Source organism: Labrus mixtus, chromosome 13 (genome assembly GCF_963584025.1).
Source record: "Labrus mixtus chromosome 13, fLabMix1.1, whole genome shotgun sequence".
Taxonomy (NCBI): domain Eukaryota; kingdom Metazoa; phylum Chordata; class Actinopteri; order Labriformes; family Labridae; genus Labrus; species Labrus mixtus.
This window is the reverse complement of record NC_083624.1, coordinates 14,880,309-14,907,777: the sequence shown is the minus strand read 5'-3', so window position 1 is coordinate 14,907,777 and position 27,469 is coordinate 14,880,309.

Sequence of the window (27,469 nt, the reverse complement as noted above, 5' to 3'; positions counted from 1 at the left end):
TCCATGACTAATGACCGCAAGAAGACATACAGCTCAATTTCTTCCCTGGCTTTTCTTCAAGATTTTTCTGTGTGGATTATCCAAAAAGCTCACAACAACAGGTCCTATCCTGCCACACACATAGCTGCCAATTAGCAAAAAATCAGCTTGAATAATCCCCTACGAAAAAAACACTAATCTTCTTCCTGAAACCTGCTAATTGTCGGTTTGGTTACAGATCCGGGGAAACAAGAAAGAGCATCGCTCTGTCACTGAGCTCAGTTTACTCCCACCCAGCGATGTCTTGAGAGAGATCAATGCAAACACCATGGAAATGCTTAACACCCATTATTTCTGAAATCACATTATAAACAAAGCTGAAGCAACACTTGGTTCAAATAAGATGAAATGCTCAATGTCTGATTTGTCCAAAGCCTGAGAGCAACTCACACAACTTGAAATATGTTCTATACTGGATGGAGTTTTTAGAAAGCAGAAGAAAAACATCTGCCTTTTATGGTGAGGAATAAGCTTTGAGATGTGAGTTCCGATTAGGCTGTCAGAATGGCAAAGAGCTGCTGGTACTGTAATGTTCTGGATGTAAGAGTTACTAATTGCTGTAGCAAAGTGCCGCAATTGAAAAATGAGAAGGAACTGTGTACCATTCCTTCATTAATTAACTTGAGATCTAGTTTTTCAAGCTGGTTTGATGGTCACCAAAGCAAAAAAAAAAACTACTGACGAAGAGGTTGCTTTATGTTTTTGTGACATTTTGGGATGTAGTTAAGATCCCTGCTTAATGAAAACACTTGTTAGAGGCACTGGGGCTGAAATGAATAATGAGAAGAAAAGCACAATCATCACTGTGTAACATTAAAGATGGCTTTGGTCTCCCAGAAGCATCAAATGAATGTGTACCTGGTTGTTTCCATGTAGGGTTTCTGCAGCTGTGAAGGCCCCTAAACACCAATAGGGCATGCATCTTTACCTCAGTATCTTTCAGGGAGCTTAAGCTCTTCCTGAGGATCAATGTATTGTAATTAATGTCAACCTGTAAGTGACTTTGTTAAATCTACACAGCTCACAGGGCCGCTTCATCAAGGGCAGATCCAGACTTCTTTGACTGTGGCGGATTAGCTTTATGCAGGTATGGCATGGCATTTTTGTGCATAGACATGTCCAAATGACATTTATTTATCTTTTCAATGCACTATTTAACAACATTAAAGTAACTTAAAGATATTTATTTTTGGTCTTTCAAAAACAGTGGTAACGTATAAACTTTACTATTAAAGTTATTATTATTATTATTCTTTGATGACTCAAAAAGATCACCATTGAATGGCAAGTGAATGCAAGTTTATCTATAAAGCCCATTTCAGCAACAAGGTAATTCAAAGGGCTTCAGACAAGACATCAAAAGCATTGTGACAAAGAGAAAAAGAAACATTAAAAGAAATCATTTCAAAATCATTAGTACAAACAATTAACAATAACAGAGAAGATACAAAATGAAAAAGCTCCAAAAGGAATAAGAAATATGGCAAAAATAAATAATTGTAATATGTAATTTGTACATGTTATGATGTATCTGCTCCTTTGTGCACCTTTCATTGTTATAGTATATTGAAGTCCCCGGGTACAGAGTCGTAGCTTCTTAAAGAACACAGATTCAACTGCTGGTCTTGCCTAATTGAGATGGATTCTGTACAACAATCCATCCCAGAATGTCTTCCCGAGGATTCAGGCTCACAGTTTGCGCCCTAAGCCCTAAGCAGCCCTGGAAACCCCACCTAGGGGTGCTGTGATGCTGAAATCCACCCCCATTTGTTCCGACTTTACACTTCACCAAGCTGTAAACGAGATGCCTTAAATTTGTCAAAATAATACATCAAAATTAATGGAAATAATTACTAAATAAAAGAAAGATAGAGTGATAACAAAAGGAAAGTATCATATTGACATGCAAAGAAAGCTTCTAGCAGCCTGTTCCACCACAGTCCAAATTTAACATTCATTCAACAGTCATTTTGACAAGGCATACAGACAATTGGTGTAGGATTTTGGGGAGGCCAATTGGACAAGAGTGGGCTAGGCCACCCCTTGCTACCCCTGGATCTGTCCCTGCCCTTGACACCAAGAAAACATGCATCTTTTTCCTCCACATTTTTTAACTGAAGGGACAATAACTTTGAACATTATGTAAATAATGTGCAAATTCCCCAAGCTGGACTCATCTCTGCATATCTGTATTGCAATATGGACTAAGTATAGCCTATGCAAATCTTTAAATGTTATTTTGCACCCTGGGCATTGAAAGCCCTAAAACTGCTGCCATGTCTGGATTCACGTTTAGTTAACTTAACCCTCAGATGTAAATTCTGTTTTTCCAGGCATTCATTATTGCACCATTATTGGTCTGCAGAGAGAGACAGAAATATTTTGAGAGAGCTGAAGAGGCTGGAGCTAAGGACTTTTTGTACCAGAATCCAGAAGAAAAAGAAGGCGACAAGTGAGGAACAAGGACATTTCAAATCTGATTTGATAATTGTACAAATCCTACCATCCTTATTAACAGACAGTAAAACACTTGCATTGTAACATTGGAATAATATCCTAAAATTCAAAGAGTTCAAGGTCTAAGATGTTTGGCTCAATGGCTTACACTTTAGTTGTGAGGTGCTAGTTATATAAGATATGTGTTCCTGTTATCTAACATGCTGATATTCAAATGACTCGGTAGTCCTCCTTGACCTTTTTCTTCTTCAGCGGTAGAGGTATGTGGTTTAATTTGCCATGCCTAGAATGTGATAGGGATGAATTACATGACATTAATGATGTACTTAGCCAAGTGGCCTTGTCTGAGGTGACTTCTCATTTTACGCGGTTCTCATGCCAAAGAAGACTGTGGTTTAGGAGACGGATGGACTCTAACCACGGGAAAGATATCAGACATCCAAACCTGGGAGTTGATCAGTCTCTGAAACACATAACTGACCAGTGTCCTAAAAACAGACGACATAGAAATAGAGACAGATGAAGAGAAAGATCCCCTTTAGTTTAAAGCTCCACGGATCAATATGTTAAGAACTGCTACATTTACTGTATTTAATGTTGAAAGTGTCAGAGGGGGCTTAATCCACAGAGAATTCTCATCCAATTCAGTCGTGCAGAGTTTTTGATTGGGGCTCAGTTAATTTCACTCATCTTGTCTATCTTGACTGAGGGCTAAATATGTTGTAGCCTAATGGTTACAAAAACAAACAAGCAAATGATAATTCATCAATAGAAGAGGAGAAGGAGAGAACGAGGGGATGAGAGGAAGGAGAGGCAGTTACATAACTGCCCCCCCACGCCCCCCCCCCCCAATTTTCTCTGAATTATAAGCAACATATAATTAAAGTTGCTGTTAGGGCTGGAGCTGATAGCTGCCATTGGCATGGGTAGAGGCGGGGTACACACTGGACTGTTTGCCAGTCAATCACAGGACTGACATATAGAGACAGACAACCAGCCACACTCACAGTCACACCTACAGGCATTTTAGAGTCACCAATTAACCTAACGAGCATGTCTTTGGACTGCGGGAAGAAGCCGGAGTAACTAGAGAGAACCCACACATGCACAGGGAGAACATGCAAACTCCACACAGAGAGGCCCAGTCTGATGGGGATTCCAACCAGGACCCTCCTCTCTGTGAGGCAACAGCGCTAACCACTGCACCGCCTAATGGAAAGGTTATGGAACTTAATGGACTTGATTTAAATGACCAATTGTCTTTTAAAAAATTCTTATTAATTCACGAATTTAACAACTGTTTTTGCACTTTTCTTTAAACTTTTACTTAAACTTCTGAGACCAAATGTGGTCAGGTGGCCAAGCCAGACCACCCCAGAAATCCTGTTCCACCACATTAGCCACCCAAAAATCCTGTTCTATGATTTGCTACATGTTTCTGTTAGAGGCAGTACTTTTGTTTAAATCAACAGTTTGGACTGCTAGTAGCTTTGATGGTTTTTCAGTGTAGCCCATTAATTCTATTCATATTTCCATTAAAGAAAACAGACATAGTTTAGAAAATAAATGGTACAAAAAAGTAATATAAATGAGAGAAGTTAGGGACAAATACAGGAAATAAATGAAAGGGAAAAATCTAGTGTTGAGAGCGGCTTTAATGAATACAGTCTTTAAGAACAGATGAAGCCTTTTCTTTTCTGGTATTCAATAAATCATTGGTGATAATAGCGCTACCACTAGGTAAGTAACTTAAACAGATGTCTTTCAAATGGCAAAGTGAAAATACAATCAGCGATAAATTACTTCATGAGCCCGCTGCTGTTCTAATTACTGCATCAATAGTGTCTATTAAACGATTTTGACCTCTAGATGGACATTTTCAGTCTCTTCCTGTCACTTTTTCCCCCCCTCCTCTCTCCCTCAGCCTCTGTCTCAGTCCACCCACCACAACGCCCGCTGCATGCCAGAGTTGAAATTCACTCACACACTGCTGGACGGAAAACTGACAGCTCATTATGACTTTCAAAATTGAGTTCAGTTCTTTGTGATCTATTAATCTATTCTGCGCTTCTGCCCGACCACAGTCATTTCTCCTTTCATTAGGCTGAACAATAGCCCCAATGCCACAGAATTCATTACACGCAGTCAAACGCAGATCCTTAGGGCCCATTTAATTCACTTTTATTATTAACATCACCATTACTATTAATGTGCTTAAGTAGAAGGCTGCTGTGATGTTGTGTGTCACTGACTTGAAATGTTAATCCACCTATTCAGCAGGTGCTTTTCTCCCAAAGGTTCAGGCTCTCTGAAGTGGCTGAAACAACGCGTCACAGTTATCAGGACTCAACACTCTCATTAAGGCACATTATTTCATTTTTGTAAATAAAAAGATTTTTGTTTATTTGCAGCAGGCAAAAAATATTTTTCTGTTAAAGGGGTTACAAGCATGCATCAAAATACTTTATTCGGTGTGCCCTTACAGCATGAAAGCATCAGTAAGCGTCCATGCTGCATCTGTTAAATATTTACTTCTCCGCTCTGTGAATTTCAGTATTGTAAATGGTACGACATCTGATGCTTTTATTTTGACAGTGGGAAAACGGAAGTCTGTTGCTTTGTACAGATGGGCCGACATTTCAATAATGGACATGGATATTATTAATGCACCACTATCTCCACTTTGCATCCTATAAAGAGCTCAAGAGTTGCCAGCAATAACCTTTTCAAATTACCTTTGGAGCACAACACACTACTGTGCTTTGAAGCTATGATAGGCTACTTCTAAATCCAGGAAGATAGGTATTCAGTTAATAACACTCAAAGTTAATTTTATACATCAGTTCCCCACTCGTTCTAAGGAAGAAATGACAGAAGCCTTTAGAGAGAACATCTCTGAAGACATACAAATCATAGCCGTGGCTGTGGATCAGTGGTAGGTTCGGTCGTCTCTCAACCGGAATAAGCGGAAGGTTCGTATCTACTGCTGTCGCAAGTCCAATGTGTCCTTGGGCAAGACACTTAACCCCAAGTCTCTCCTGCTGCTTCATCAGCACCGTATAATTGTGTATCAATGGATAAGTTTATACTGATGTACACTTTACATAGCAGCCTCTGCCATCAGTGTGTGAATGGTTAGGTGTGACCTGCGGTGTAAAATAGCTTTGAGTAGTCAGAAGAGTAGAAAAGAAATATACAAGCTCAAGTCCATTTACATCATCATGAAGAGAAGTCCAAAGTTTTACAGATCCCTTTGCCTAGTTACTGTTTCCAACCTGCGATTGCTAACAGCTAATCAGCTAAAGGGGTTAAAGGCCATCAATTAAGGAAGATAACAAAGCAGGCAAATTAAATCCACCCACACAGTGTCTGCTGCTTATGATCTGGTTTTACATGGTGTAATAATCAAGATCAAAGAGAGATAATCCAATATGGAGTCTTTTTTTACTGGATTTATCCCAATCAGTATGTTAAAGTCACAAGAACGTAATGGCTTTAATCTCAAGGAAAAATGTCAACACTATTTTCAGATGTTAACTGGTTTCTTATTTTTAAGTCTTTATGTGTTTTTCTGCCTAAAAGGTGTGAGTGTGTCGAACAGATAATTAAGAGCAAACTGTTTAACCCATCACCGCTAAATAAAGCAGAACCATCTCTCAACTGAGCAGCTTTCATACTGCGCGTGTGCTCATTAGTGTTCATGTCTGACCCTCAAACTGTCCCCTGAAGTTGTTCTGGTAATTAATTTAACCTTTAGAGGCCTCACCAAGTTCTTTTTAATCATGTCTTAAAATCGCACACTGTCTCGCCAAAACCTTTTTAAAATCATGTTAAATCCGGAGTATAAGTGGCAGTCAGTCTTTTGGGGTCTTCCAGAGGGGGGAAAAAAAGTCTAAAATTTGACAATTTCCAGCAAACATGTGGAGTTTGTAATCCTGTTAGCTACTGGTACGTTAGTTGAGCTCTCAGCCTGCCCTACAGTATCATTGATCATTTTGAAGAACAGACTAACAGCATGTGACCAATTTGCCTAGAGTCTCTCTGCTCTCCTTTGTAGGCTACTTCTTGTCTTCAGTTGAGTACTTCCAATCAAACCAGCACTCCAAAAGGTTTATTTACTTACTGGTTTAACACTGCTTAATTTACATGCATGATTATGGCCAATAGGGGGGGAAAAGCTCTTAAAAAGTGGCGCCAGGGTTGCCGATAGCTCCCCATGTGCGGCGCCGCCATCTTGGTCTGTTCTGCTTTGTATCCCAGCACGGTTTGCACAGCGAAGAGGCTGCACGCAATAATCGATGAAAAGGGACAAATTTTCAATTGCGCCAGTTTGAGTGCAGTGGGTGATGGTGGCAGCTATTTGTGGTCATGATTGCGCAGGTTCCAGCATTTTACACTGGTTTATACTGGTAAATTGGTGGCACCTGTGTATAGGACCCAGCCCATTGATCAAAAGATTAAAAAAAATATAGGTGATGAAAAGTCCACTACAGCAAGAATATCTTCTTTCAAAAACGAGATATTTGCTGAAGACATGTAATCCATTACAGCTCACATCACAAAGTGTCTTCAACCTGACAGAAATGTAACAAAGAGTCATTCACGGATGCAATCAGCTGGTTTGATTGCATTCATTCTTTTTCAAGGACTGAGGGCAGCAACGGTTTATGTTTTGATTGTTCTAAGAAAGCTGTTTCCTTGGGGATATGCAATCTGATGTAATTTTAAATAAATAATCTGAATAAAAAATTGACATTCATGTCCTATAAAAACAATCATTTCTTTAAAGCACTTCCCCAGAGCTATAATCGTGTTGATAATTACAAGGTTACTGTTACTCTGTGATTGTTTACTTCCTTTAGCTATTGGAGAAGGTACATTTACTGACCATATACTGTATAAATATGTTAACCTTAACAGTATATTCCCCTTTATATAATGTGCACTAGAAAAGCTCTGACAGCCACGAGTCGGAGGAAAAATAATGATCATAACATGTAATTTAAATAAATAATTAACCTAAAATCCAACAAATACTGACAGTGACACTAAGTAGTCTATAGAGACTTTATAGGTCTTAACAAATCTGTTTCAACAACTGAACTTTTTTTATGTATGATTATTTTTTGGGGCTTTTTATGCCTTTATTAAGAGATAGAACAGTGGATAGATTCAGAAATCAGGGAGAGAGAGAGAGAGTGGTGAATGACATGCGGGAAAGGAGCCAAAGGTCGGATTCAGACTAACGTCTCAATGACTAACGGCACAAGCACTTACCACTGGACTGCCCACACCCCCAAATGAACTTTTTACTATAAAACTCAGTCACTTTGAAAAGTAGGAAAAGCCACACATACTCATTTCATATTCTGCCATGTGTGACTGCACTTAGTCCAAATTCTCCAACTTCCTCTCTTGCAGTATTCTCTGCTTTATTTATAAAACATTACAATGAGCTAAGACTTGATTCCCAATTATGTTCTAGGTTTAGAAGAGCACTATCATTTACCTTTTGCTATATTCTATATTTGACTTAAAAAAAAGAATAAGAGAAAGCAAGAGTGATCCACAGTATGCCAAAATGACCCTGTCATACTGATTCAGGAAAGATCTACAGCACGCATCAGACCAGTCTCCCTCGCGTACTGTTTCCCACCATGCAAAGCGCCAGTTGATGTTGGATTGTGTTTATTATGTGAACATTTTTTTGACTCATCATATCAACCTCGTCTAAAGGAGAACCTGGTTTATTAGCGGCCTCTGGGAATAGAGCTACACTACCCACAATCCTAGAGTGTCACAGCGATGGCTCTGGTTGTTGGAGCCCGCTGTTACCATGGAAATGTTTACGGCCCCTGCAAAATGAGGCTGTTGGCAGCTACCTCAGAAGTACCTGGAAGTGAAATACTTTCACAAATTTAAATATATCAGAACAATATTAATAACAGTATGAACAAGATGAATGCACAAAGCAGAGAAGGTGATTGGCTGCAATCTGAGGTTAACAACATAGAATGTTTTGTAGTTAAATAAGGAGTACGTCACAACACGTACATACTGTTTGACTGTTCATTCCATGTTCTTAATCACATGCTTCACCCAATTGGAAATCTAATCCAAAATTTAAAAGCAGCTCTAAAGAAAGCATCAATATTATGTATACACAACAAATATTGTATGATATCGGTCTCGCATACTTAACGAACTGAACATCCACAACACATTTTCACATTTAAAGATTTATTGGTCCTCGGTGCCACATTAAAAGACGTAAGAGGAAGCTTCTAACAGTAAAGAAGGGAAATAAGTCCCAATTAGACTTGATAATTAGCAGTTTAATAAAGTCATGTTGAAAGGATTGCTCCCAAGCGTACATATGTCATGGAAGTGTCTTAAGTTGCATGCCACAAGGGGCTAAAATCTAAATTTTTCTTAATTATGGCATGTGACCTCTTTGTGCAAAATTAATGAGAAAAATGAGTTCAGACAGGCTGCAAGTCCAAACACCTTGTACAAAGAAAATAAACTTTCTTAAGCACGACATGAGTGTAGATGGTGAAATGCACAGTGCAATATCTAGTGTCTTTAACATTTCTTTAGAAGCAGAATGTTTAAAGTGTGGCTCTGTGAGTCTTTCTCACGCTGGTAAAACATAGACTATAACATTTCTTACATCATAGTTACATGTCTGAAAATAATCTTTAATCTTTAAATAATGTTTCATCTCTCTCTGATGCTGACACGTCTTCATCATCAGACATCTAGTATATGCGGTTTGAATCAGAAGAAATGTGTGGGTCAGTTTGTATGAGGCCAGATGGATGGTCAGTTAAATACACACAGACAGGCCATTAAAAGCCATATATAGAAAATATCAACTGTGTATGAAGACAGACAAGATCGTCAAAATGAAACCATTTCTGTGTGAATGAGGCTTTCCACTGATTCCTCTCAGGCACTTTAAGAATACTGGGAAAATACATCACGGTTAAAATGAGCCATTTCCTGTATTTCTCAATTGCAGGGCAGGCTCAGCAAATTATTTAAAAAGGCTCACTGGTGCATTTGATACCATTTCTTATAAAAGCTTCAGAAGCTGTGAAGTGATGGAAACAAATGGACAGGGCGGTCATGGCTGACCAGCTGGTGAACCTCGTGCTGAGCCGTAACACCGGCGAAAAACTGAGCTGTGTGATCCACAGAATCACTGACAGCCAGACTCAACTCATTCAACTGCAACCCGTTCATTCATTTCTTTTTGTACTTAAAGGCTTATTGAAAGACCAAGGAAGACAAATTATGGAGCCCTCACCATATTTACACAGCGGCCATCCTCTGAAAACACACAGAGAGGGTGAAGCTCAAATGCTGTCATAATGTTGTACTACTGTATTACAAGATGTTTGTCACATAAATGATTGATAACTGATTCTTTAAAATTACCTTTAGATACATGGGCAAAGAGTCTTGGATGGAATGGGACCATATTTCAAGGTAAAACAACACATTTGATAATCCGTTAGCCACTTTGAAAGGCTAATGCTAGCATTTAAAATAATATGACGGGAGAAAACATCATGATAAGAAGTATGCCCGAATCCCACATAGGACATAGGGCCTAATTTTGATGGGTAGAATATTTCATAGAAATGAGGGAACAAAGGACTGAGGAAACATAGGACTGAGGGAACATAGGACTGAGGGAACACAGGACTGAGGGAACCTAGGACTGAGGCAACATAGGACTGAGGCAACATAGGACTGAGGGAACATAGGACTGAGGGAACATAGGACTGAGGCAACACAGGACTGAGGGAACATAGGACTGAGGCAACATAGAACTGAGGGAACATAGGACTGAGAGAACATAGGACTGAGGGAACATAGAACTGAGGGAACATAGGACTGAGGGAACATAGGACTGAGGGAACATAGGACTGAGGGAACATAGGACTGAGGCAACATAGAACTGAGGGAACATAGGACTGAGGGAACATAGGACTGAGGGAACATAGAACTGAGGGAACATATCTACTACAAGTGTATTTTGTTATCAAAGTCTTGTTTTAAGATGTTGGGATAAATTAATTTGTGCAAAGAGGGTATAGTCACAACACAATAACAATATCTTTATGGAGTTCTGCCACCTGTTGAAAGCAAGCCAACATTTTAATTGCTTCACAAAATCTCTCGAGAACTCTCTGGCTTCTAGATGTTTAAATCTCATTTACTTATAGGCTCTAAGTTATTTCACAAGGGGCAGGTAGGTTACAAGCAGCTTGTCTGAGGCTGATTGCTGGGAACAACTTCTATAGATCTACATGAAAAGGAGCTGTTGGGACTGAACCAGCACACCAAAAATAATTAGATGCAATGGGTGCAAAGCTGAACAAGCAACAACATCTTGATTTCCTGTGAAAACATGTGAAGTGGAAAACCTTTCAAATGATTCCAGACTATATACGTATCAATGAAGCTTTAACCAAGTGCCAGATTGTTTTGGTGCAAGGTGCTCTCTTTGAGGGAAGTCACAATTCTCAATAAACAACAATCAACAGTCTGGAGGCCAATGAAATCATGTTACATCCTGGATTGTTAGGGAATGCAGGGAACAACAATTAATAATGAACCTGGAATGGAAAAGTTCAGACAAGAATTTTCAACCACTAACATAGACCAAGCGCCTTTAAATGAATAACCTGAAAACAAGAAGAAGCCGATGGGTACTTGCTAAATATAGGAACAAAGTGAAAAACAACAAAGAAAAACAAATAACTACAACTTCCCCATTGACATCAATTCACTTCCAACTCTTTCACTAGAGGATAATATTTCACTCCTGCAGCATGAAGGTCCAGAACATGAAGGAACCCCTCCCCACAAACACTGTTCACACTGAATGTATTTCCTCCTGCAGGACCTGATTGCCACACCAGGCAAGCTAGTTGAGCCCAATTTGCCATTCTTCCAGAAAGATGGGCTGACCACCAACCTGTAGGCCACACAAGGAAAAGAGAGGGAGGGGAGAGACAACACAGGACAACACAGGACGGCCCGTAACAATGTTGAATTCAAAGAATCAAAATCTGTTTACTTTTAATAATTAATACCAATGATATCTGCTTTATTCATTTTGTATGTGTTGTTGATATGGAGGGATGGCTGGTATAAATGGGTCAGCAGGGCTGAGCCTTTCCTTTCTTATACAATAAAGATGAAAAACTGATTCTTCAAGTAACTTACAACAGATGTTTTTTTTTTGTTTTTATTAAATTAAGAGCAGCAATCGAACCTTAAGTTACAAGAGAAAGATGCAATATCTCGTAATGGGCTTGTTTTTGTTAAACCCAAGCACCACAGCATACTCTTCCATTCACTTCTGTCGTAGAAATGAGTGGCAGCCGTCATGGCACGCCTCCTTGATCATTTGGGCCAAATTCATTCAGCTAACAGGAAACCAACCTTGGACCAATCAGCTGTCATTTTAGAGAGTTTTAAGTTCAATAGATCGTTATCTTAAAGATTCTGTATGTAACTTTTTACATGTATAAATATTTTTTTATCGCCCATTAATAAGCGAACAGTTAACTGATGTGAAAAAGTAGATGTTCACTGTTTATCTGTGTTGCCTGTATAAAAAGTTTCCCCGGGTCGTATTTTCCGCGAAAGCTCCAGGAAGTGACATTTTATACAAGTTCTCAACGTCCTCCTCACTCCGCTCCGCTTACAGAGATCAACAGTACAAACTCATCACACACTCCCGCTACTGCCAGAGGCCGCCTTCCACACACTTCTATCCGCCCTAAGAGCTCTCAAAGGTGGACAAACTCATCACACACTCCTGCTCTCAGCCAGTGCTTGCCGAGACTGTCGTTTGTAGGATGGAGAATGAATACAAACACACAGACTTTCACATGTGTATGACCACTTACCTCCTCTGTAAACATTATGTCGGTAACTAGCCAGTGTTTCGCGGCCGATGATGATGTCACTGGTGCAGTTCACCTAACGGTCATGCGCTATCGCTACAAATGCAGTATTTCTGAAAGTTACATATAGCCCCTTTAAGTTAAAGTTACAGTGATCAGATTGATAATTATTTTATTTGCAGTTTCAATTAGGACTTAGCATCAAGCTAACATTATGATGCAAATCCTGGTCCATCTGTGAGCAAAATTAAATTGCACCTGTATAACAACACACCAGCTGCCACTCTTGGTATGGATCCAACAGGACAAACGATCAGAATAAAAATACAGATTGTTTTTCATTTGAAGAGCGGTCTTAACAGCAACACATTTTTACAGTCACATTGTTAAAAAAATAGAAATGTTTCCATATTTCTGGACATAACTTTAATGAAATTGTCGATGAAAAAGACCAATCTGAAATATTTACAATATGAGCATAGAAGTAAATGATTGCCTTCACTGTGAATCACAACACCTTGACAGCAACAGTCAAAGTTCGACTGAAACTCTCAGACTGTTTATGTGAAGTGAGTACAACGGCACTTTAATAATCAACTGGACTATATGGATTTTGACACCTTAATATATGCTGTAATTAGAAGTATTATGCTTTCAGTTTGAGAAGATGATATATTGTGTCATCCAGCAGCATCATTTTTCTGGAGGTTTTTTAGATAAATATTAGACTTTACATTGTAATGGTTTTGAACTATGGACATCAAAATATTATAGCTTACACTTCAAACAGTTTTCTGAGGCTTTTAATTATGTCTACATTTAAAATGATACAAGAGCAGCTATGTGTTAAAGAGTGCACAGGTAAGTGATTGGGTGAGACAGTAGAGAGAGATTAATGAGGTGCACTGATTGATGATTCAAACCAGAGTTCACTTGGCTAATTGAATAATGAAAAACCAGCAGGAGATGAAATAATGAGCTACAGGGGTTAAGATGAGCATTAGAGGTGGTTGAATATAATGTTTTTTTTTAAAAAGCGTAATGTTGCTCTCTGCCTTTGTCATCTCAAAAAAAAGGAGAGAGAGTGGGGAATGACACTTGGGAGGAGCCACAGGTCAGATTCAAACCTGGGACGCCCGCTTTGGGGACCACAGCCTCTGTACATTAGGTGTGCACACTAACCACTGGGGTACTGGTGCCCCCATAAGTAACATTTTATATAAAGAAAATTTCACCATATCCTGTGCCTTCTGTGTGCTAACATGAGTTAATGTTTTCAAGTCAAGTCTATATATATTATTCAAATGTCTTGGGTTCAATTCTGTGCCGGCAGTATATCCTTGGAGCAGCTGGAACAGAGTTAGAGTCTCCATGAGGGGTACGTCAGTGTACAAGGCTCCAGGCAAGCCACAGGTTTCTTGACAATTATGAGGCATTAATAGCCAATGTGCAACAAAGGAGGAAGTTGACAATAGCAGAGGAAGAGACAGAGAAGAGAGAGGCAGGAGAGACGGGGGCTGTGGGGACATGGAGACGGGCAGTATAATGAGAGGAGAGACAGCAGGAGTGCTCATGATAACAGCCCGGAGGAGACACTTTGTGGTAGTTGAGTTGACTGTTGTTGGCATGCAACTCGGTATCATATTTTCCTTCTCTGCTGCATTCTGTCGACATTATAATAATAATTTTACAAGGAACTATGTAAATTTGTTTCCCAATTGAACTGCGAAATATGTGTAGTAATTACATTTTGCCAAGGCATACTGAGATTTTCACTTTTGAGATATGTTCACAGAACTGTTCAGCTAATGCAAAGACAAAGACAAGGCGATCCATTGTCTTTGGCTTCACAAGAACAAGAACAAAAACACGATGACAAACTAGACAACATTTAAGTACAGCAAGAGATTAGACAAGTGCTTGGAATCCTTGACAACATCACAGTCAACTTGGATTGTACATTTTTTTGATTTAGTTTAGTAATAAGTTAGAGTTATAAGACAGTCATTTCATAACACATTGTGCAGTAAAAGACCACACAGACGCAATATATATTCTGTTTTTACAAAGTCCTCTTGGCTAAACGTACCAAAAAGATACATTTTGTTGGCTTTTACGTTTTCAACTTTTGCAGAGGCTGATTAAAACTAATGCTAAGCAATTTTGTGCACCAGATGTGAAAAGTAATGGCAATTAAGGCAAAAGGGAAAGAGACAAATTGCTCAAAAACAAATCTGAATATTGGGTAAAAAGCCGATACCTAAAGTTCCAGACAACCAAAGGAGAAGAGCATCCAGAAAATGTATAATGTGGGAAAATTACAAGAATTATTTTGTACCATGGCCGACCTGTTTTTATGCTAAGCTAAGCTTACCATCTCTCTTGTGCCTTCAAGTTTAAAGTTCCCACTGAATAAAAGTGCATGTTTATCATTTCACTTCAACCTGCACAGCCAATCTGTAATACAAGTCCATTATTGAATCCTAATGGGCACAAACATGAAGGTGAAGATGTTCAGTGAAAAAGCCAACCTTAAATAAAAGTATCACCCAGACCTTGCATGTTACCTTTTGGAACAATAAGTGAAATAATGAATCATCCCAGAGTGGTGTAACTCCATTTTATATCCATTAACAGAGTCCTTCGCTCGCCAGAGACTCCATATCAATTTATTGGATTGTTTAATGTAATCATGCATAATGCAGAAGGATTAATTGGAAATGGCTGCACCAAGAAGGGACCAATGCATTAAGGAGCTACTTAGAATCAAAAGAGGATTTGTTAAATGGTCCTTCAGTCTTGAGATAGAGGCAAATTAATTCAATGGTGGATGGGAGAAACACTTTTTGGAGAGTGCATTACCTTATTACAAGATGAATAGCTCAGCTGTTTTTGTTGCCCAGAAATGAATGGATGTAAAGTTGTTCAAGGTGTTGGGGAAGACATTGGCATAAACATTCTAAGTTTTCAAATACATTGGTGTTAAACACCAGAGTTCAGTGATGGCTGAACGTCTGCTAAAAACTGAAAAATCAAAAGTCTTTGTGAAACTGACAATAGGTTCTTTTTTCCCCCATCTTCTAAGTCAGTCTTTTTAGAAACTCGTCTTTAAAAAAAATACATTTGAAAATGGGTTTTCTTTTTGGAAGTGATTGCTAGTAAATTTCATTGTTGGGACAGAGTGTTTGATTTTGAGCAAATTTCAGTCAGGCTAAAGTATTTAGTGGTCAAAAAGTGATTAGGGACACCTGCAGCAGATGTCAGCGCATGATTTCATTTTTTTCTAACTTGGTTTATAAAACGTGATTCACTAAAATTGCGTTTACACCGACATTATACGGCATATGGCCTAGTAAAGCACGATCAATCATCTCTACAGCTACATTCGTTTTTTATGTCTGTATCATTACAAATACCCCTTTACATGAGAACATTAGCTGCTTATCTTTTCTTTAAAATGCATTATTTATTTATTTTACCTCTGTGTCAGGCACAAGCATATGATGTTATATATATGCAGGGTTAGGATTTCATTATCATAACACGTCCAGCAGACTGATTGAAAGGATATGTCCTGCCTTGGGGTGATGCACAAATCTCAGAATAACAGCCTGTCCATTGGAAGTCACATAAAATGTTTCTCAAAGATTTAAGACTGAAAAATGTTTTTTTTCTGTCCTTTCTCCCTCTTCCTTTACTTTTATCTGTGGCCTTCAAGAGTTTCCCTCTAAATATCATTACTCCAAACTCTCATCGCTGTTACTCTGGCGGCAGACGACATAATGACTTGACCTCTCATTAGTTGAAGTCCATTTGCAGAGTGAAGTAACAACTCAGGCTGGAAAAATGTCTTTTCATTGTTAACTCTCTAGGAGGTTTTGGTGTTTTGTTCAGAGCTGAGTGCCACCGCCTGGTCTGGGAATTTTATTTTTATTCATACCTCAAAGCAAGTTGCACACAACATGTGTCAAATTTAAGTGGCACTCATTCTGTTGTAGTACATGAGTTTGGTCTTAGTCTTGAGACCCCTTTTGGAAGGTCTCAGTCTCTGAATGAAACACACTCATTTTTGGCATAATCTTAGACAAAGAGGGCAAGACTACCACTGATTTATTTGTAACAGTGGTACTGTTCCTGACCCCCTTCACATGAGGGGGAGTACATAGACACAACATGAGGAGAGGCCGTTTGTATGTCTGGGACCTGAGATGTCCATGAAATCGTCAGTAATTAAGTTTGGTTTCCAAAACCATAAGGGATTCATCTGTAAAATGACATTCAAATGAAAACACATGGCAGTTTGCGAATTCTTGGCACTGAAAGTGCTATCAAGTCCCTTTGTACCAAATAAGAGGGTTTTTCATAGAGGGGTCCTTATGAGACCCCACCGTGCACATTTAGGTCACAGAATATTGCAATCTCTAATTTTTTTTAAATGCAACCCAGCTCTTCTTTAAACCCATTTCCACTGGAAAAGATGGGTCTTTTATGACAGGGTATTAGCAACCACCCATTCTTGCTTCTATTCTTGGTGGTGAACTTTGACTTATGTGTTTTTTAACTGTTACGAGCTAGCACCGAACAAGGGATATAAATATATATGGGTGAGAAGTAACGAAAGGAGATGGACATTGAAAAGAAAGCAAAACACAAGGCTTGATTACAGTCGCTCACCAGCATGGCAGTCTGCAGGGGTGCCGGCCTTGCTCGCACTGGGTGGCGTTGGGAAGAGCTGCTAGCATGAAGCCAAAGAGGCTAACCCAAAGCTATCTAAATTAAACCAGCCTTCCTGGACCTGACATCTTCATGATGTTAACTGAACTAATCTCATGGTATCTATAACCAACATTGACCAGAAATCTTTGTCTGTCAGGCGTTAATGTTGGATACAGCAGAAAAGGGAGTTACAGTGTTTACATCATAGTGATGAGCCATTTTCATTGATTACGTAGCATTAGTACAACAGGCAGGTTGATGCTACCACACATGTTAAATTGGCTTGACCAATATTTTTCATAATTTATTCCCATACACATCGATTTTTAACCATTGGAAAACATCAAAACCTACTTCAGACTGCACATGTATTGCTGTATATTTAAACAGGAGAGTTAGGCATGAAATGTCTGTAGGTTTTCAGTCATCCAGGTCATGGTAAATTTGAAGCAGGATGGCAACTGGACAGGTTGAAGATCTTAAAGACGCTTCAAGTCTCCTCCCAAAGGCTGCTTCAGTTCTAAACTTTCTGGTGGATGGAGCTAGAAATTTAAGTCGCTGTGGATCATAGACAAGAAATGTCTGCAGGACAATGATATCCTTCTCTTGAGAAGCATCTTTCTAATTGTTGAGCTGTTGCTGCCATTCTTAGTGAAAAGCATATTTAATCCTCACATCCTTTGTTCTATATTTCACCTCACAAAGCCCCTTTGCACTTGGTTTTGCTGCACTCAGAGCAACCCACACAGTCTGTGCACCCACTACCTGCCTGTGTGCACTAATCCAAATTAGGACACTTTATATCAGCATGATAGCATTTAATTCAAACATGTGACATAGCCCAGTGACATAAAAATAGATTTGCATGTACTTTAAAAGGAGCAGAAAGGGGCTATTCAAGGACAAACAAGACTCCTATCCCTTGTCCATTTGGCGGCCCCTGTGGACAAAGTAATACTTCTTATTGCTTTGCTAATTTTGTCTTTTAAATTCACAAGTAGTGTTTATAACAACCAAAATCTAATTCTGATTCCTTTTAACAGTCAAGTGTATTACTTATTGAGAATCTTTGCAGTGGAAAATCTATTGATTAGCTGTTTCTAGTGGTTAGTGCAATATGTAGAGGCTATAGTCCTCCAATCGAATCCGACCTGTGGCTCCTTTCCTGTATATCTTTCCCCACTCTCTCTCCTCCCAATTTCCAACTCTATCCACTGTCCTATCTCTCAAATGAAGGCATACAAAGCCCTGAAATAAAGGTTTTAAAAAAAGAAGAAACTGTTTCTTCAGCATGCTGTTAATCATCTAGTCTGTCACCTACCTGCGGCAGCCTGTAAATGCATTCAAAATTACTTCATATAGATACTCAATATGTATATGCTGATGTTCTCAATTACTTTTGTAGCTCTTACAGAGGCATCCCTATTCATTTTAGTCGGTTTCATAATCATCTTAAAAACTCCTGACAGGAGCTTTAACAGTAAAAATCTGTTTACTAAACTCATTTTCAATCGTTGCTTTTACTGTTTATTCAGAGATTACAATTACATTCAAATGCAGTGGAATCCTTCTGGCTTCTGATCCTCTCCTCCACCAGCATTTGGTGTAACATGTAACCAGTGTGTGTGGGACATGGATGTCCGCAGGTGTTTTCCCTTCCTTGTGAAGCTCCTTGCGGCAGGCTGAAAGAGGCAGCTGGTGGCTCCATGTGTATCAAGTCAGGTCAATTTTCTTTTTATAGCACTGATGACAATCGAGGGTATCTCAAGGCACACTCTCCTAGAGCAGGATAAGACAGCGCCTGTTATGTAATTCACATAGACACAACAACTACACCATAAGAAAGCACTTGGTGACTGTGTCAAATAAAAACTCAATTAACAGGCAGACACTTCCCGCGGAAAAAGGAGCGAGGAATAGAGAGAGAGAATTTAATCAGGAGACACTTATCTGTTTACACTGTCATCAGGCCAGCAGCAGGAATTGGCTGTGACAGGACTTTTTATATATCTCGCTGCTATATTTCAGTGCAACAAAAAAATTCTACGACAACCAGGGAGTTTTCTTTAAAGAAATGTCTTCTTCCACAAGAGTGACATTTATAATACTTTCAGTAGATTTACATGACAGTTTCTTAATAACACTAGATTTCGAGAGACAAAACTCAGTCCAGAGAATCTTCTTTGACTCTTTTTTCCCCCTCTCAGATCCTCATCATATGTCTCAGAGCCCCCTAGGCTAGAGTTTCCATGTAATTACCAGCACATGGGCACCCAGGAGGCCCAGAATCAGCCTGCCACTCTTTGATCATAACTGAAATTGAATGGCATTTACCCCCTGGACAGAGAGAAACCTGTTTCTTTGGCTTTGTGAACAGATGGCCACAGGATGGTGGAGGGTGTTGCTATTATTCAAAATATCTCATAGAGAATGCAAACTGCCAGGATCCTTTTTACTCACCAGGAGAGCTGGACGAGAGATCACAACATGATCATTTGCTGGATGCAAGTTGTTTGTTGGCTTAATGCCGGCAGATTGAAAACTGAAATGTTGAAGATGTTACGTGCGATGCTGCTCAGAATCTACTTAAACACTCCCTCTGATGTCTGCAAATGAAAGTGATATTAATGCCAACTCTCAGCTAATTCATTTCCTCTTCTCTTGGACTTGGACCTATCTGAGTTTGATCCCATCCTCTCCCAGAAGTGATGTTTACGAGTAGAAGTGTGCGATCCTCTTAAGGAGAAAAAGACAGCTTGTAGCCTGAGCAGAGGTGGAGGAGGTTATTTACAAAGAGATATCTGTGTCCCTTTGAAAGTGGATATCAGTTACTCCATTTGATTTGTTGTAAAAGAAGCAAGACATATTACTAAGAGATAATTTCAGGATTTGTAAAGTTAGGAGACATCAGGGAAGTCAATCATGCTAGTTGTGGTTTTACCATAGTGTTCCTTGTACTTGTGCTACAATCAGATAAGATATACTATATATTCCCAAAAGAGGACATTTGCCTTGGCAATGATGGAAAAGAAGACATAGAGCTCAGTTTGACTTAATGTAACTTAAAGCAAAAACAGCAATGGAACAACTACAACCATGCAGATCAGGTGTGCTCTTTAGGCCCAGATACAAATCAAGATACAATATAAGAAAAGTTTTTTAAATATACAGAAAAAAACAAGTTCAATAAATATGCACAATGATGTAGTGTTGTAGTCAAGACCACACTAACCAAGACCAAGACATACCCGAGACCAGAGTGCTCCGAGACTGAGACAAGACTAAGACATTTAGGGATCGACACTGAGTAGAGACCAGGACCAAGGCAGGGCGAGACCGAGACCGAGACAAGACCAAGACCAAGACCAAGACCAAGACCATACATATAAATGAAAGATCATAATCTTGTGTGCAGCAGGCATGTCACTCACTAAGACCGTAACACCAGGAAGGTTGTGGCCATAACCAGGGGATAAAAATCAATGAAAAAATTAATTGAAATTATTTGTTATTTTAGAAAGAGGCGTTTTCCTTCTGATCACCGTAATGATGTGAATATAGCTGAGCAGCGGTGGTCTTGACTGGTATTGATTTAAAATGTGGAGTCCTCCCAGTCTGACACCAAAACAAGACCGAGTAAAAATGCTTTCGATTCCGAGATGAGACTGAGTCCTTCAAAAAAATGGTCTCGAGACTGGTCTTGAGATCAAGATTGATTTCAAATACTACAACATTACAATGATGTAAAAACAACAACAACAACAAATAAAGTAAAAAAATATATATTGATATACTGTTTTCATTTTTTACTTCTCACCTGGAGCTACCTTTATCAGAAAGTCTTGTAAGTTTGCATGTTTGACATTGGAGTTACTTATCACAACATTTCATTTTTAGATACCAGTAACACCTGTCCCAATATTGGTGCAAAAACGTTTTTGGTTGCCATCATCTGTTTACTTATGAACAATAGTGGCTAGAAATGCACACTGATGTACACCTATTACTAAAGGAATAGACCAGACATAAATAACACAACTTTTTTGACAGTTAACTTACAAGATATAAATCAAAAACGTTAAAAATCAATTTTGTTGATATCCTTAACCTTTGAAGCTTCTGTGGGGAACTTTCAGAGAGAATGGGCCAAGGTCGGATTTGAACCCACGGCTGCTGTGATGAGGACTAGATCCTCCGTACATGGGCACGCAACATAAGCGCAAGGCTAACTGGCACCCCAAGTAGAATTTTTTTGTTAATGGAGCCAATGTTCTCTGACTTGCATTGAAGAAAGATATGAATTGCTATAAAAGTGAGGATACTAAAGAACAACACCCAAATCAGCACAATCTATCAGCTGGGATGCGGTTTATGACCATATTGTGGTCTGCTATTATTTTCAGCTTCTCATGTAAAATAAGGTTCTCAAACTGACAGAAATGTATATCAGTGATAGAATAATACATTCCCAGAACAGTAATAACAACAGGAGGAAGCACATTTTAATGTCAACAGCACAAACACTAGAGTGCTCAGCAGAAATGCTGCAAAAACCAATAATGGTGGTGTGATTAGACTGGCAAATGTAAGGCTCTAAGCATTTTAATTAGACTGATGGCTGCTTTCATGCCATCATCTGCTGCCAATAATACAGTCTTAATTAACCCATTTAAAAGCACTGGTGTGTATTTATGCCCACAATGAGCTGTTCCAGTGTCAAAGGAAAACACATCATCGTGATAATGCCATCCCCAACAGCTCACTCTAACGGTTATCACACTTGTGTTTCCATCTGTACACTTTCAGGGGTAACAAAGTCAGGCTTGAAACATCGTTCTCATTTGTCAGGGTTTATTGCACTGACATGACAGCCTGCATGTAGTGTGAAGATTCATCTATTTGATGAAGGCAGTACATCATCAAAGCAATGTTCCTTCGACTTGATTGCATTTCACAACGTGTTAATAAGGTGGAATTTGCAAATTGTTGCTGTCGTCAAGACTGGGATTTTTTTTTTACGAGAAAGCGTAGTTTCATATTTTTAAACATTCTGGGAGTCGGCAGGTTAACTGCTTGGCTTGCTTTTCTGACATAGAGAGGCTCAGCACTGAGTGAATTAAGCCTGCGTTGAATCGTCACTGTAAATGACCCAGTAGTCTGTTGTTAGTGTGTATTTTAATTTGAAATGTATTTCTTAAGGTTTTGTGATAACTTCCTGTTAGTTACATCGAAAAGACGGATGATCTTATTTTGAAAGGAAAAGTACAGGAAGTGAAGGGAAAAAGTAACGTCGCAGGGACGCAGTAAAACCTGCTTACATTTGTTCAAAACGTTAAATATTACGGTTATTTCTTTTATTAAGCACCCCGCTGTTTGAGGCACGAGGTTTGTATTTATTTTGTTTCACATGCACATTGATAAGAAGTTACTTAAAAGTCGCATTTTGTAGTTTTGTTAAGTTTTAGAATGTGTGTTGGTTAGCAAAGATGCTGCATCTTGGAATCGTAATTTGATCAGGTTAACGTGTGTGTGTGTGTGTGTGTGTGTGTGTGTGTGTGTGTGTGTGTGTGTGTGTTTGTATGTGTGTGCATACAAACATATAAAGTTCATATATTGTGTAGGTATACACTATAGTAATATTGTCTTTATTGCTATCTTTTAGTTCTTACAGTGTTTCCATTAAAAATGGAAAGTCAGGAACTTCAAATAAAAGTCTGAAAAATCAGTTTGAGAGCCAGGCCATTTGTAACAGCATGGGGTATGCTGCAGTCACTGTTGTTGGACCAATGACTGTGCCAAAGCACTTGGGAATCAGAACAAGTTGACAAGGATCACATCTCCTCCTTACAGGCCAACAAACTGGACCCATGGCAGTTCATCCTCTACCCAGTGTAATCTGAATAAGAAAGTGAGCTATGCCAGATAGCTGTTCATTGACTTCCGTTCTCTCTATAATCCCCTCAAAGATTAAAGACCTGGGATTAAACACTTTATGTTGCATGTGGATCCTTGACTCCCTGTTGGGCAGACCCTTGATGGAGAGGATAGGAAAACACACTTTTGCCACCATCACTCTTAACACAGGTTTACCTCAGGGCTGCGTTCTGAGCCCCCTGCTGATCTCCCTGTCTCGAAAAGACAGCGTGCGGCACACTGGACTCCCATACAATCATCAAGTCTGCTCATGAAAGATGTGAATTGCCTGATAGATAACTACTGTATATGAACGCATAACTGACTGAAGAAGAGGGCCTGACCAATAGTCTTGGATAGTTAAGGAGCTTATAGCGGAAGAGTCACGGAAGGATCTATGACCTCTTCAATATCAACAGGTCCTGGGAGTGAGGGCCCTCTTAAACAGGTCCTTGGTGTTCATGTTACAGAGGGCCTGACATTAGCACTGCTTAAAGACTCAGGGGGGAAGAGAAGAGAAAGACAAGACAGAGACAGGTTCACCTCTTATGACCCGCCTAAAGGATAAATACAACCTGCACTGCAAGAATAAGACTAAGAGAAGCATTAAGGATCCCATCTACCTGGTTAATGGCCTTTTCTCCCCGCTGTGGTTGGAAAAGAGGATATTGGATACAACAGGCCTTGCCTGAAAGGCTCAGGAGGAGCTTCTATCCTGAGGTAAATCAAGGTCTAAATGTGATTATTGTCCAAGACTTTGCCCCCCAAAAATAACATACACATGCAGATATATTTACTCATATTCCTATTCAAATTATAATTATCACTGTAATAGTTTTAAAGGACGTTGAAAATAATACATTAAATTAAAGAATCATTTGAAAAGCTTTTTGGCTAAAAGAGTCTCACTTTTCTTGATTTCCCATGGGAATTTATTTTCATTACTTTGTTGCTACATAAAAACGGATAGCACTAATCAGATAATAAAAAGTGCATTAAAAAATGAATGTGTTCTCTAAGTTACATCACTTATACACTTTTAAACCACCTAGGATTTATTAAACATCTCTGAGAGATAAACACATTATTTCTGAGAGAATAGAATTGACATTCCAATATAAATAGGGCTAATATAACCGATATAAATATATTGTGGAGTAAAGACTTACTTAAAAGAAAAAAATGTAACTCCCTCTGGATTTGTCTGTGATGGGGATGGGGTGAAGCTTCCATTAGCTTGCCAATGGGGGGGGGGGAAGAGAGACAGCCCTTCCCACTCAGGGAAGTTGTTTCTGGCATCACAAGAACGGAGTGTTGTCACAACTGGAGGAGAACCAACAGACTTTCTGTGGCCTAAAAAGACAAACCTATAACAACAGAATCAACTTTGAGATGCATATCATGACTTGAAATTGATCACATTGATATAAACTTGTTTTCGGATGTTGATCGTCTGCTGCTGTCTCTGTCCCTGCTAGCGAAACAGGACAGGAGGGGAGGGGGAGCTGAGAGGTGAGCATTTGTTTTGATCTGAAAATCTACTCTGGAAGAGGCATAGTAAGTCTTTAAAACTGAGAAACCGACAAATTTGTACTTTCAGATCCCTTTTTCAAACACAGACACAATAATTTTAAATGTCAAAACAAGAGTGAACACATTTGAAAAGTAAAATGTTTTGTTATTTTAGTTAAAGCCACATGTAAGAGTATTCTCTGAGAAAATTTAAGAGACAGAACAATACATAGATTTAAAAAAAAAGGTTAAAAGCCTTAGCAACATGTTTAACCCTAATATAATGAGACAAGCTCAGAAGATCTGAGTAAGCTACAGAAACTGCCTCCAGAGTCACTGCAGGTTATAACACAGTTTTAGAGCAAGAGCAGTGCCCATGTACTGATTTTACTTTATGCTATTTATCACAGACACTTTTTATGAAAGAAATATAGATCAGTTGAAATAGAGACTATAGCATTTTAAAATGCAATAAGAAGTGTTTTTTCCTAGAAGTCCATGTAGGCAAAAATGGTCTACAAAAATTATGCAGTGCTGCGTATGCATATTCAACATTGTAATATTCTTAATCATATTTAATACATTTAAAACAATGTATTTGACTGTGTCTTGTAAGAGGGTTTGTCCGCAGACAATTATCACCTTGTTTCCCACTCTTCTAGCTTTATTAACACAGCTTTCTTTTGATGTTTTTAGCAACCTAAGTATCAAGAACTGAAAACCTGTCAAGCACCAAGAGAGTGAGCATTTAGCAGCATTTAGCAGCTTAAAAGCCAGGTGGTTTTTGATGAGTTGGTGGAGGCCAAACCAAAACGAGTGAGTACTTGACGAAAACATTCAATAAAAACCGGAGCACAGCACCATACGAGTGCTAATGCTTTCTCCTGTGTGATGACTGTGTTAAAGACATGGACTGTGTAAACATGGACGTAGTCTCAGTGACGTCACACATTGGTGTCTGAAGTGGCCTTTTGAAACTCGTTGATGGTGGTCGCCATATAGGCTTCCTGTCAACTTAGTAACAGACAGAGCTGGAGCTGAGGCAGCCTTAAGCCTCCTGACAAACAGCTACAACACGTAAGCCCATGCCCTTTATTATAAATAATTTGAATCCTTAGAGATGGGGACTCGAGTCTCACTTAAGGCAAACACAAATTTGATTTGAGACTTGACTCTGACTTGCAATAAGTGACTTTTGCCCATCTCTGCTTATCTTTCATCAAATCAAAAAGGTCAAACATATTAATTCCCCATACAGTGTGTTTCCAAAAAAGACATGAGCTAATTTTTTTTTTTTTTCATCCAGGCCTCTGAACATGTATATGTCTGATGTTAAATGGGTGCCAGCCTTAATCATTTTAATTTCAGTTAACAAGAAGCTAGCTATTAGATGCAATGATTAATGAGGCCATTTACACTTGAGATCACAATATAACAATTATATTCTAAAACCTTGACCATCACAACGTAGAGCATAAAAATCTACAATTTGAACCAAAGACAAGAACAGTATCTGAGTAAGCAGAAAAATACTGTTTAGCCCTTTTAGCTGATTTGAACAATGCAACAGCTATACTGTACGTATAGGTATATTTTTTATAAACTCACCTAACCTTATCTTTTTAATTACCTTAACGTATACTGTCCCTTTGTGTCTTAATTCAAAACAATTCTATTGGATAGGATCTAGAATAGCTTCTTCCAATAAATTGCACGGACTGACAAATGATACTTATCTTAATTATCTGGATCAAACTGATTCCCTGACACAGAGAATTCAAGGGGAATTTTTATTTTATTTTCTTGAGCGTTGTTGTGCCCACAGCAAAGTGAAAGTCATTTAAACATCTTCATAACTTGCAACCCAAAGGTCTTCATACACTTTTCAGGCACCAGTAAAAGAAGACAATCGTACTAGTTTCTACAGCACATGTCACAACGTTCTTTAAGGTATTTTAGATGTTTTAGCAGAAAGAGCAATGCATTCAGTATTTGTGTGTGGTATGTCTCAGTGATTTTAAGATAAGATAAGATAAGATATACTTTATTCATCCCAGCAGGGAAATGTAGGTGTTCCAGCAGCCAGCATACATACATACACACAACACAACACATACAGTATATACATACATATCCCACCCATACAAAAAACATGAGCCCACAATACATAGCCAGGATAAAAAAGTGGTATGGATGGTCCATGTGCATAAGTAGCTGTTACTCATAGATAACAGTACAAAATACTAGCTCTGCCAGTGCATAGTATGATAAATAAATAAAGAATTATGATAAAAAAGCAGTCAAGTGTGCAAATATACAGTTTGATATATGCAGCTCAGGCTAAAGTTTAAATGTCTTCTGTCCTTACTTAAAGGGGAGTCGTTATAAAGTGCAATTGCAGTAGGTAAAAAAGTGTTTTTTAAATCTGTCCTTTTTGCAGCTTAGTTGCCGTAGCCTCCCACTAAGAACACTCTTTTGTTTACACACGAGATTGTGTAAGGGATGCATGTTATTGTCCATAATGTTCAACAGTTTCTGTATCATCCTTCTCCCCATCACCACCTCCAGGGGCTCCACAGCAGTCCCCAGCACAGAGCCAGCCCTCCTAATCAGCATGTTAAGCTTTTTGAGTCACAAGCCCTGATGCTGCTGCCCCAACAGACGGCTGCAAAGAAAATGGCACTTGCCACAACAGTCTGATAAAACATGGATAACATTTTGCTACACACATTAAAAGACCTAAGCTTCCTCAAGAAGTAGAGTCTGCTCTGACCCTTCTTGTAGACAGCCTCTGTGTGGTGCTTCCAGTCCAGTTTATTGTTCATGTGCACCCCCAAGTATTTATAGCACTCCACCACCTGCACCTCATCCCCAAGGATAGAGATGGTGCTTAGCTCAGGCCT